Below are 12,949 nucleotides of genomic sequence, written 5' to 3'. Positions count from 1 at the left end.
ATTTCGTATCTTTCATAATTGGATATTAATAATAATTCATGATTTGATGCCTTTGTCCTGCACATTGCACAAAGCGTGGTTTTCATTTATTTTTCATTCCTCAGTCTCTATAGACCAACTGTTTGGGAAGGGGGGATATATATTCGTGTGCCTCCGTTGATAAAGTAACCATGTAGTCAGATTGGATATGAGCCGTTTGATTATTTGTTGGAAAAATGAAATTTAAAAAAATTAATATCAAAAAGTTCCTAAACCATGCCTTCTTTTCTCGTTTAAAGTTTTGGGTAAACTACGTATTTAATATTTAATTTATCAGTTTTGATTTATTTTGATATTTAAATTTTTAAATTTTTTAAAACATACATAATATTTAGTTTTTATTTTATTTTAGTAATTTTTGTTAAAAATTTAATATTTTTAATACTTAAACTATCAGTTTTGGTCCTTCTAGTATCTAAACTTTTAAATTTTCAAAATTTAACGTTAAATTTTGAATGAAGGAACTAAAATAAAATAAAAACTAAAGATTTTAACGGCAGAATATCAAAATGAAACAAAAATTAAACTTTAGTTATGATTTTTTTAAAAAAATAAAAATTTAAATACTAAAACGACCAAAACAAAAAATTTAAGTATTAAACATATAATTTAACTTAAAGTTTTTTTATACTCTAACGATATCAGTTTAAGTGTTTAATCAATCACGAACACTAAAAAATATATTAAAAGTTAGTCAATCAATCATTCTTTAACAATTGATTTAATTTTTAATTTCTTTTAATTTAAAAAAAATAAAATTTATAATTTCTTTAAAAATCTGAATTTTTCTTATTTTTAAGAGAACACTCTAAAATTCATAAAACTCTAAATTATCCCTTTAATCTCATCGCTGATCACCATCACCTCTAACAATCATCCGCTCACCTGCTAACCGCTTATTTATTTATTAAAATTTAGTGATGCATGTCTTGGGATTTAGGAATTTAAGATTTTGGTTTAAAAAATTATAGATTTAGGGGATTGAGGCTATGACAAAGGGATTAGTCGTCAATGACGGATGGTAGGCGTCTGATAGGGAACAATTGACGATTAAAATTTATGCTTTAAGATTAAGAATTTTAAATTCTTTTGAGATTTTTAAAGAAATTTTAAGGGTTTTTTAATAATAATGAGAATGAAATATAATTTGAAATATTTTGTAATTAAGCATTAAAAATAAATAAATTGTGGAATCTGACAAATTGAATCAACCCAAGCATAGAGAATTACAAAGCAAAGAATCTGATGAGGCCAACGTGGAGTTGTTGTGTCGCTTCTTCTCATCGTATTCGACAATTCTCACTTTCGGTTGTAATGATCCAAATTAACTAATTAATTATGGAATATACTCAAGTGGATAATACGTTTCTTTTAAATATTTTACATTTATTTGTCATTAACTTCAATTATTGAATGATTATGATAAATTACAACAATAATTATTTAATTGAATTAAGATCTAATGGCAAGATTGATTAATAATTTACTATATCTGAATTCTATTTTGAATTAATATTCGATACATTGACGATGCATAAATTTATATATCGTCAATAATCAGATAATGATATTTTAATACAAACTCTTAAAACTAATTGCATAAAAAACTCTTAAAATTAATTTTGTTTTTGATAATGCATCATCGTTTAAGGGCGAGAGAAACTCGATTGGATTCAAAATCGAATCGACTTGCTCTAGTCAACTCAAATTTTTGTTTTAAATTTCATGTTTGGATTGAATTTGAATATATAAAGCTCAAATAAATAAAATTTCAAAAATTAAAATGATTTCGTTTTGATCTTTAGCTATGTAATTTGATTTTTTTTTTCTTATTTCTTCAATTTTTCTTTGTTTTATGTCTATTTTTTATCAAATTTGAATCACATGTTTCTCGACTACTATATAATACATGTATAACTTAAATTCCTCTTTTTAAGATAAATTTTTAATCTAATAAATCAATTCTATATTTTATTCAATTTGATCCTATGAATGCAACTCTTTAAAAGTTATTTATTCTCATCAATTCTCTAACCATTTCACACTTCTATTAATATTTAATCCTCAAAATTCATTCTTTAAAACTAATGTTATAAATATATTATATAATTTATATGATATTTGGCTTACAAAATATCATTACAAATCCCACTTAAGCATGACTTGAAGAGTTGTTTAAACTAGAACCAATTATAACCATAATATTATAAATAATTATATTTAAACTTGAATATACTCTTAAATAAATATAATTCAAATCAAATTTCTTAAACTCGATTTAATTTGAATAAGTTTAAATAAATTTTAGATAATAAAATAATACTTATAAACTCAATAATTTAAAAAAATTCAACTCGATACGATTGATTACTTATCTTTATAATCTAGATTGCTAATGACCATCATTACATTAATGAACAGTTGTACTTGACTAACGAACATTTCATCAACATATATTATTGATGTGATATTTTTAACTGGCATTCTTTAAAATTGATTAATTTGTAATAATACATAAATAATTATTTTTATCTCTAACTTATTTTTAGAGTATTTTAATTTTGATCAAAACCACTCATTATTAAATGAAAAGTTATACCTGACTAACGATCATTAGATCATCATATATTATTGATTTGATATTTTTATATGTATTTAATTAATGACGTGACACATAATATATCATTAATTTAGATGACATAACACTTACCATGTCATCACTTTAGGTGACATAGCACATGTTTTATGTGTTAATCGTTAATCAACTAATAATTTTTATGTAACAAGGTTTAATATAAAAAAATGTTCAAATTATACCTTTTTTTTATTTAGTTGCCTAAACTTTTTTCGATCAATCTAGGTGTCTAACTCTATAAATGTTATCATTTTAAGTGTATTAACCGTAATAGCTGTTAAAATATTTTTTAAGTGACATGTGTCACGTTATATAATTTAAAAAAAATATTTAAAATAAAAAAATTAAAATTATTTTTAAAATTTTATTTAAAAAGTCCAAAATTTTCAAGAATCTTTAAAAAAACTCCAAAACCCTAAAAATCTTAATTTCAATCCATAAACTCACGTCGGCTGCCAGCTTTTGCGTCTCTGAACCTCCACCTGACCACACCTTCACCCAACAAACAACCACCAAAAAATGAGCGAACGAACCAAAAATGGAACCGATGAACCACGTGGCCCCCACAAAGAACAAAGCTTTAATTCGTGACACCACGTGATCCTGATAGCCATATTGACGTCACGATTGTCGAAGTCTGACAAGAGAGATGGTAAGGACGACATCAGTGGCCATGGTCGTGGTTGACAATGGAGATGGTAAGGTTAGAGTTAGAGATTTGAGTTTTTTTTTGTAATTTTAGATAAATTAAGGTTTTTAAATATAATTGTTATGAATATTTATTTACGTGGATGTCTATCTCTATCTTTTATCTCTATCTGTAAGATAGGGTTTTTATATACTTTACTATTATGACTTTAATGTAAATTAGAGTTAAAGTTCTACATGATATCTACTCCTTATGCTTATAAATACAGAGCTCAGCGAAATCATTGTACACAACTCAAATTGAGATAATAATACAATTCTCTCCCCTTGTTCTTAATCTTTTGTTTTTCTTGTTCCGATTATTTTAAAACTATATTACAGTATAACAGTGTAGGTATACTTCACCAATAATTAAATAAGTTTAAATTGTTGTATGCAACTTTTAAATGACGATTTGAGATAGCATAAATTTAGCATGATTGGCATGATTGGTTAGATCATCCCAATCATTAATGATACGAAAATTATTGATATTTGCATAAATTTAAAGAACATGAAATTCTTGTGTTATTTGTTCTCAAAAGGAATTTAGAACTTTAGTAGTTAAAGTTGAGAGTGAACTTCTTACATATTTGATTGAAATATGGGCCCATTTATCCACAAAGTGAATTTTTTTAGATGATTCCAGTATATGCATCTACAAGATAAATCACACATATGTTATCAACTCACAACCTACAGTTTGTGAGATTATTTACTGTATTAGAAAAGTAAATATTTCATATTATGCAATCAAGGCTATTCGTCTTGTTAACTTAGTGAGTTTACATTCCAGGCTTTTAAAGAGTATATTTTATATCAGTTGAGATAACTGTTACAAAGCCTATTGTTTATGAATAAATAGTTTGGCAAAAATTTTATTTATTGCCTCCTTTCAATAGCTAAACTACGAGAACAAAAGTTCTAGTATCTATATGTGAATATAAAACTATTATACATCAAACTAATAAGTTATATTGCTCCTTATGATTGGCTTATGGTCAGAAGCCATATATTTTTCAATTTATAAAATTTTTAGTTGTGCATTATATGTTTATATTGATCCACCATAAATGCACATAAATTGATATTTGAAGTAAATTGGGACTATATGTATATGTGTGTATATATATATTGAATACGAGTCTCACTTTATTGAATGCTTTAAGATTCAATTATTTTTCATCAGGGGGAGAGAAGAATCAGTTGTATAAAAATATAAATAAATTATCATTTTAGATCCTTGTACATAGTGTTGTGAACCAGAAGTTCGTAAGATAATTCATTATAAGTTAACTGCCAGAAATATTTACTGACCTAATGAAAGTAATCAAATCTCATATACCAGTTGAAAATGCTCTAAATTTGAATTGAAATCCTAAAAGAATAACATTGTTAGAGCAAAAAGAATGTAAACCATGTCCATAGCATGATAGTTGAATTAGTTCCGAGGTTAAAAATTCTCGTAAATGAAAAGTAGTATAAGATGGTCATATAGAGAAGGCGGGTACTATTGAAGAGACCCAAGATATAACTAATAATACAACTCTAGAAGAGTTTCAGGTACCTGAAAAATGAAATAATGAAGAAATCTCGATAAGTTATGTCTTTACTAGAAAAGGATGGAACCGAAAATAGAAAAGTTGTCGACGCCAATTTTACAAATACTATTTCTATAGAAGTAAAGAAATAAAATAAGGATCTTGAATTGAAATCTATCCAGAAGTATATATGTGAAAATAATTTGAGATACATGGAAAGACACTATTCAAGTGAAGTTAAATCAACTTTCAAAACATGGACAAGTAGTCCAAACACCTAAAGGTGTAATGCAAGTAAGGTATAAATGAGTAGTCGTAAAATATACAATACGACTTTAAATTCGTGGTGGATGCAATTACTTTATTACTCTGACAGTTATGAAAATTTTATAGCGCGTCTAATGGTTTGTGAATCCATATATAATGATATTTATCCCTGAAGGATTAAAATGCTATAAGCATTTAAAAAATTCCTAAGAAATTTGTTCAAATATATTTACTCAAATATTTAGATGGAATAAATCGATTAAGTGTGTATAGTGTATCCGAATTGATGAGAGCCTACTTACTCATATGTTTTATAAAGGAAATATATTTTAAATCCATTCAGGAGTTTCAAATTATCTTGATTGTTTAAAGAATATTAGAAATAAAGAATCTTGAAAACAAGTTTTGTCTCGACCTGTAGATTGAGTACTTAAATTAGATTAATTGAAAGATGATATATCAAATGAAACATTTTTCTAAAGTTTCCTCCCTCGTGGTTTTCGGAAGAAGAATAATGTAAATATTTGACGAATCGGTTTAAGTGATGTATTCATTGATATATCGTTTACTTGAACATTTGAAGATTGTATTCAAGATTGAGTTGTAATACTCAAGGATTGTAACATCCTCCATACCGGGTTAGTGATTAAAGTGTAAGATTTTAAAATGTCAGTGATCAAATTAAATTAATCGAAAAGTGAAGGAAGTAATTAAAGATGTTGGATAGGATGAATTATTAAGTGAATGAGAACTAAAAGGGTAAAAGGGTCATTGAGCAAAGATAATAATTAAATAATAGATATTGGGTATTATAATATCCAAGTGAAAGAAACAAGAGTTTCCAGATAACTCTTGACTCTTCTTTCTTCTTCAACGTGAAGAGCCCAAGCTAAGGTGAGTTTAATTTCTCTTGATTAATCCTTCAAATTCAAGCATGGTTTTAATTATGGAAGCCTTAAGAAAGATTATAGAAGGAAAAAGAGTTGTAGAAACTCAGAGAATTGTAAGTTAAGGGAGATTAAAGGTTAGAAGTCATTGAATGAAATATTGGATTAGAGGTCATAATAAGAATTAGAAGTTGGATTTGACTTGTTATCAAGCTAATTAAGAAGTATAAGGTGATAGAATTAAAGTTAGAACATGTTGGTATTTGAGTATGATTCTTGAATATCATGTAAAAGATATGATTTTGAGTTTAAGGAAGTGATTATGGAGTAGAAACGAGTTTAATTATGTGGATGAAAGTTAGGAATATTAATGGAAGTGAAGTATGAGGTATGGAGCTGAAATGAAGTGAATTTCGAGCTCAAAAATGTGATTTCTGGGCAAGGGGAATCGGTACCCATTCAAGGGGAACCGATACCCCCTCAAACGAACATGGAATTCCAGAATGCCAGAGGGGAACCGATACCCCCACAGGAGGGAACCGATTCCCCCCTAAAGGAAAATGTTAATATTGGTTTAATAAGTTCGTTTAAGTTGCTAGTATCCAATTAAAAGGTGTAGGTATCTAATAATTGTCTTAAAATGTATAATTATGTAGATTCAGAGCCTAAACGAGTTCCAGAATCATTGACAAATAAGATAGATAAAAAGGGAAGATAAGAGATTGAAATGGACTAGTGAGGCCAGGTGAGTGCATATTAATTCATTTATGGTGCTAAATGGAAACAAGACTTGTGACAAGTCTATTTCCTATGTTTAATGCATGAATATATGATTATATGTATATGCATGACATAAATTGTATGTATGCATGATTATATGTGTTAACATGCTTTTGAATGAATGATATGAAAAGTGAGATAAACAAAGTATGGTTGATATAGGGTAATATAAGAATAGCTCATAAGGTTATATGCATAGGTAATATAAGTTATAAGATGAGAATATATAGGAATATCAAATAAGTTATGAGATAAGTTATGTGACATGATCTATATATATGAGTTTATGTGATATAAAAGTGTATAAGTGAAATAACATGATAGGTGATAAAACCGTAAGCCTATATGATTATGTGTTATATGTTACATGATATGACATGCAAGTTACATGAACAAATGAGAAATGGTATAAGTCATATGAAACGATCTACGTGAATACATGCACTTGTGATACAGGTGATATGATATGAGATATATGGTTACACATACCTGTGGTATGTGACAGAAGAGAAAGAACAAGTGATACGAAATGTATAAATAAATGCCCATAGTATATGATACGAGAGCTATAGGTATAGTTGGCATGCCAAGAGTCGAGGGTTTACCTATGTTCTACGAAACATATGGACAGTTTTACCTATGTCTTTCGAGACATATGGACAGTATACCTATGTTCTAAGGAACATATGGACAGTTACCGAGGATCTTTATGACCTCTGGACAGTTACCGAGGATCTTTATGACCTCTGGACAGTTACCGAGGATCTTTATGACCTCTGGATAGTTACCGGGGTCTTTGTGACCTCTGGATAGGTCCTTTGGGACATTTATATGAGCTGTGGTGACAACATAGTGGTGCACAACCTCAATAGACTCACATATCTACAGTTCTCACAGGTGCACATGGGCTAATAAGAGATAACATGGAATGTACTGTATATGATATATGCGTGTTAGTGATTATTGTATATGCTATAAGATATATGATATGAGCTTAATTGATTATATGAACAAGAGAATAGAAATATGAAAGGTGATAATATGATAATGATAGGAAAGAAGATAATTATATGTATGTGTGGATATGTATATATATATATATATATATATGAAAGGTGCATAGTAGGAATCATTACATGTATATGTGGGTATGGTGCTTGTATGTGATATGTTAGTAGAAATTGTTCAAGCATGATTACGAGTTAGAGTTTTATTATATGTTTTATGCCTCACTAAGTCAACGACTTAGCGTGTGATTGTTTCACACGTAGGTTACAGAAGTGAGAAGAGTAAAGAGCTAAGAGGAGCAAGACAGGTCAGTTCTCCTTACCCAATTGTCAGATCAGAAAATATATGTACGGTATATAGAGTGTAGTTGGCATGTAGTCTAAAGATATAAATTGTATGAACTCTGATATATTTTGTAAACGTTTTGAATGAGTTAAATGTTATCCAAGTTTTTAAATTACTCACTATTTTATACGAATAAATGTTTGAAAAGTCAATGTGACACTTCGGACTCGTATCCGGGTCGGATACGGGTTGGGGGTGTTACAAGGATCCTATGTGATATTATTATGGGGGAGTAAATACGCGTTGTACTCTTTTTCCCTTAACCAATGTTTTGCCCCACTGGTTTTTCTGGTAAGATTTTTAATGAGGCAACATGTTATATGTATTAAAGATATGTGTACTATTTTTCTTTCATTAAGATTTTTTTCCCACAGGGTTTTATCTTAATAAGATTTTAACGAGGAACATTATCTTTATAGACATCCAAGGGAGAGTGTTATGAATATTTATTTATGTGGATGTCTATTTTTATTTGTAAGATAGGGTTTTTTATATACTTTATTATTAGGACTTAACTATAAATTAGAGTTAGAGTTTTACATGATATCTACTCCTTATGCTTATAAATATGAAACTCGGAGAAATCATTGTACACAACTCAAATTGAGATAATAATACAATTCCCTCCCCTTGTTCCTATATCTTTTGTTCTTTTTGTTCCTATTATTGTTTCATTTCATTTATTTCACAACAATAATAATAATTTTAAGTTTTTTAAATAAAAATTTTCAAATTTTTGAACGGTCGTTACACTCGACATACTTAAAATGACAATTTTTGTCATGTTAAGTACCATAATTGACCGAAAAATAATTTAGGTACCTAAATAGAAAAAAAAAATAATATAGTTTGGATATTTATTTTATATTAAACTATCTAACAAAGATTATTTTAACTATGAAATTAAAATATTAAAGACTATGAGATTTGGGGGTATTTTCGGCAGATTGATGATAATGAGTTGAATAACCTCTCGATTATGGTGACTAATGATGAAATCCACCAGGCCATCCTTGGAATGGGACCGTTAAAAGCACCGGGTGTATATTGTCTCCATGCGATGTTCTATCACAAGAATTGAGGTATTGTTGGTGATTAGGTCTGCTCTTTAATAAAACGAATTTTTTTAAGGGCACGTTCATGAATATATAAATCGTATTTTTTTTTGGGTATTCTTTAGGTATGTAAAAAATTTTTGATGTGAGATTCATCTACCAAAATTAAATATACGATCTAGATTAGTTCGGATTAATTAAGTTAAAGCCTTGGAAATCGAAACGGCAAAAAAAAAATTAATCTTATTGAATATCAAACTGGAGAAAAAAATATTACTATTTCCTTAAAACAAGCAAATTTCAAGAATAAAGGGGTGCATACGTGACAAGTGTACGTTGTCTGTATATACGTTACGTTCTCAAATCAGTATATACACGTTACGTTCTTCTCCCCTGTCACACCAACTACTCACTTCTCTTTTCTAAACTTTGGCAACACAATGCATTCGAGTTCTTCAACCCTTGTTTCGCTTCCTTCCATTGAACCAAAAGACGAAGACCCTCTTCGATCTAAACAAGCTGCAAAGGCAAGCCAACATGCCCACACAGTTCATGAAGCCGAACGATGACCTGTTCGGCACTGAGGGAGCGTTCGACGTGCTCCCATTGACTTGGAAGGGTTCATCAAAGGAGACGACATCGCCACTGCTAAGGCAGTCGAGCTCGTGAGGAATGCTTGCACTGACCATTGCTTCTTCCAAGTCACCAACCATGGTGTCGATGCCGATCTAGTTCAAGCTCCGTATCGAGAGATCGATTTGGTCTTCGGGTTGCCCTTTGAGAAGAAGCTCGGTTTCCGATAGATGCCGGGCAGCTACTCGGGCTTCTCTTCCGCCCATGCCGACTGATTCTCGACCAATTTGCCTTGGAAGGAAACGTTCAGCTTCAGATACCGAGGAGGAAACAAACTCCGACTCCGCTGTGGTAGATTATTTTACATCTACTTTGGGCCAAGGCTTTGAGCAAGCCGGGTAAGTCTAAATTTATGCACTCATAATTTATTATTTCACTCCCGAAATTTTTAATTTTTTATATAATTAATCGTATTGAGAATGGTATTTTTTTTTATTTTTGGAGGCGGGTTTACCAAAAGTATTGTGAAAACATGAGACGATTGTCTCTGATCATCATGGAGCTTTTGGCACTGAGTTTAGGAGTGGATCGTTCCCACTACCGCAAACTTTTCGAAGGCGGTACTTCTATAATGAGGGGCAATTACTATCCCCCGTGCAAGAATTCCGGTGTCACCTTCGGCACCGGTCCTCATTGCGACCCTAATTCCATCACCATACTTCACCAAGACAGCGACGGAGGGCTCGAGATATTCACCGGTAACAAATGGGTGGCGGTTCCGCCTCGGCAGGACGCGTTCGCTATCATCATGGGTGACACTTTCATGGTACGTTAACATATGTGTTTACATATTTATATATGCTTTCATTTGATGCTATAATTCAATAGTTGATATGAGAATTTTTGTTTGTAGGCATTTAGTAAGGGGATATACAAGAGCTGCATACACAGGGAAATGGTGAACGAGGAGAGGGAGAGGAGATCATAGGTTTATTTCGTGAGCCCCGATGAAGACGCGGTGGTGAAGCCACCGGAAGAACTGGTGGTCGGCTCTGGCCGGCTTTACCCGGATTTCAGCTGGTCCTATCTGCTGGACTTCGCCAATAACCGCCGTCGAGTTGATCTTCAGACCCTTGAAAACTTCTTCCCATGGTTTCTCACTTGTCAACCCAATTAAGTTTGTGATCCGCCTTGTTCTGTCGTTCTAGTTGTTGATGTTTTGAATAAAGCATGTACGTGCTTCTTAATAATAATAAGCATCAATCTCATCATTCCTCAACATTTTTATGATTCATTACCGGTTGCACAATATTACTTAAAACCAAAACTTGAGCAAACAAAATAATCCATCAACCTAATCCATCTAACCCAAATTCAAATAAAATATTGCGTAAACTATGCATTTAGTACCTAAAGAATCATTTTGATCCATTTTAGTACCTAAACTTTCAATTTTTTCAAAATCATACCTAATGTTTAGTTTTCATTTTAGTTTAGTACCCGCCGTTAAAAACTTAACGTGTTTAGCACCTAAATTATCAACTTTGGTCTGTTTTAGTAACTAAACTTTCAATATTTTCAAAACTTAACGTTAAATTTTGAATGATGGTACTAAAATGAAACAAAAATTAAAGTTTTTAACAACAATGTACTAAAATGAAATAAAAAACTAAACTTTACGTATGATTTTGAAAAAAATTAAAAGTTTAAGTACTAAAATGAACTAACACCGATAGTTTAAATTGTAATTTACTCTAAAATAATAAATAATTATTTTAAAATAAATATATTGATTTTTACCCCAATTTAGCTTAATATGGGAACACATCTCGTGAAATTCGATTTGACATTAGTGATCCAAACCACTTAAATCTTTTATAGGTTTTACTGGCTCAATAGGGCAGCCATGGAAATTATTTTATAAAATATGCCACGTACACTTTTATTTTGGAATCCACGATATTATTTTATAATGCATAAATTTATTTAATTTTTAATAAAAATTGTATTTTATTATAACTCGTCATCTCGAGTTGATGAATTTAAATAAAAAATATTTTTATTTAATTTTTTAATTTTAATATGATAAATTTTAATAAAAATATATTTTATTGAAACTCGTCCTCTCAAAATGACGGCTTTCAGATTTATTATAACATTTTGATTTATTGCCCAAAATAAAAATCCAGACATCTTAATGGGCTAAAAAACCCTGAAATCTATAATGGGCCAAAAAACCTCTTTTCTAAGCCAATAAAAACCCACTTAATTTGCAGTACTTAAAACCCATTTCTTATACGCTGATAATGATAATAAAAACAATTGTAATATATATAAAAAAAAGGTAAGATACCTCTATTAAAGGTACTCTCGAATATTAAAAGTTATAAATGATCTTCTATAAAAAGTTATTTTGTTGAATCCCTCGATTATTAAAAGTTACAAAATGATCACTTGATTATTCATTATATTCTAAACTTGTCTTTTTCGTTAAAAGTTTGAGGGTATTCTAAGTTTAATATTAACCGGCTGACTGTGATATGATAAAATATGATCCTAGAATCTTAAACGAATATCATATCTTAGTCATCATGTTAATGTTCAGCTTAGACAATCGAAAATAGTTAAAAATTTGACAGTATTATGAGTTTGGAACATAATGAATAGTCGGGTGACCATTTTGTAATTTTTAATAGTTGAAGAACTTAACAAAATAATATTATATAATTGAAGGATCATTTGTAACTTTTAATAGTTAAGGGACTTAATAAAACAATAACATATAGTCAGGGATCATTTGCATACTTTATCCTAAAAAAATAAAAAAGTAAAACATATTTATCTACATGTAAAATCATGATAAAAAAATCATGTACACAGAAAAATGTTACTATAAGAGAATATAATAGAATTGTGACTATACGAAGTTTAAAGGTTAATCAACTCACATCAAAATATAATTCATAGTATCTATTTATAAAAATAAATATTTAAATTAAAATATGAATAAAATTAAATTTACTTAAACTGGATTTCCCGCTCTTAATTAATATTCGATCGTTGAAGTATAATCATGTAGGAATCAATAGGTAATGTGCCCCAAAGATCCCTAATTTTGTCCATTTTATTTCT

At 29.6% G+C, this 12,949-nt stretch overlaps 1 pseudogene; it reads left to right on the top strand.

Moving 5' to 3' along the window:
• The first annotated feature begins 10,081 nt into the window (after positions 1-10,081).
• Positions 10,082-10,994, top strand: LOC120118328 (annotated as a pseudogene).
• Positions 10,995-12,949: the final 1,955 nt, after the last annotated feature.

Source organism: Hibiscus syriacus, unplaced genomic scaffold, assembly GCF_006381635.1.
Source record: "Hibiscus syriacus cultivar Baekdansim isolate YM2019G1 unplaced genomic scaffold, ASM638163v2 tig00110328_pilon, whole genome shotgun sequence".
Lineage (NCBI taxonomy): Eukaryota > Viridiplantae > Streptophyta > Magnoliopsida > Malvales > Malvaceae > Hibiscus > Hibiscus syriacus.
This window is presented reverse-complemented; position numbering and strand designations above follow the sequence as displayed.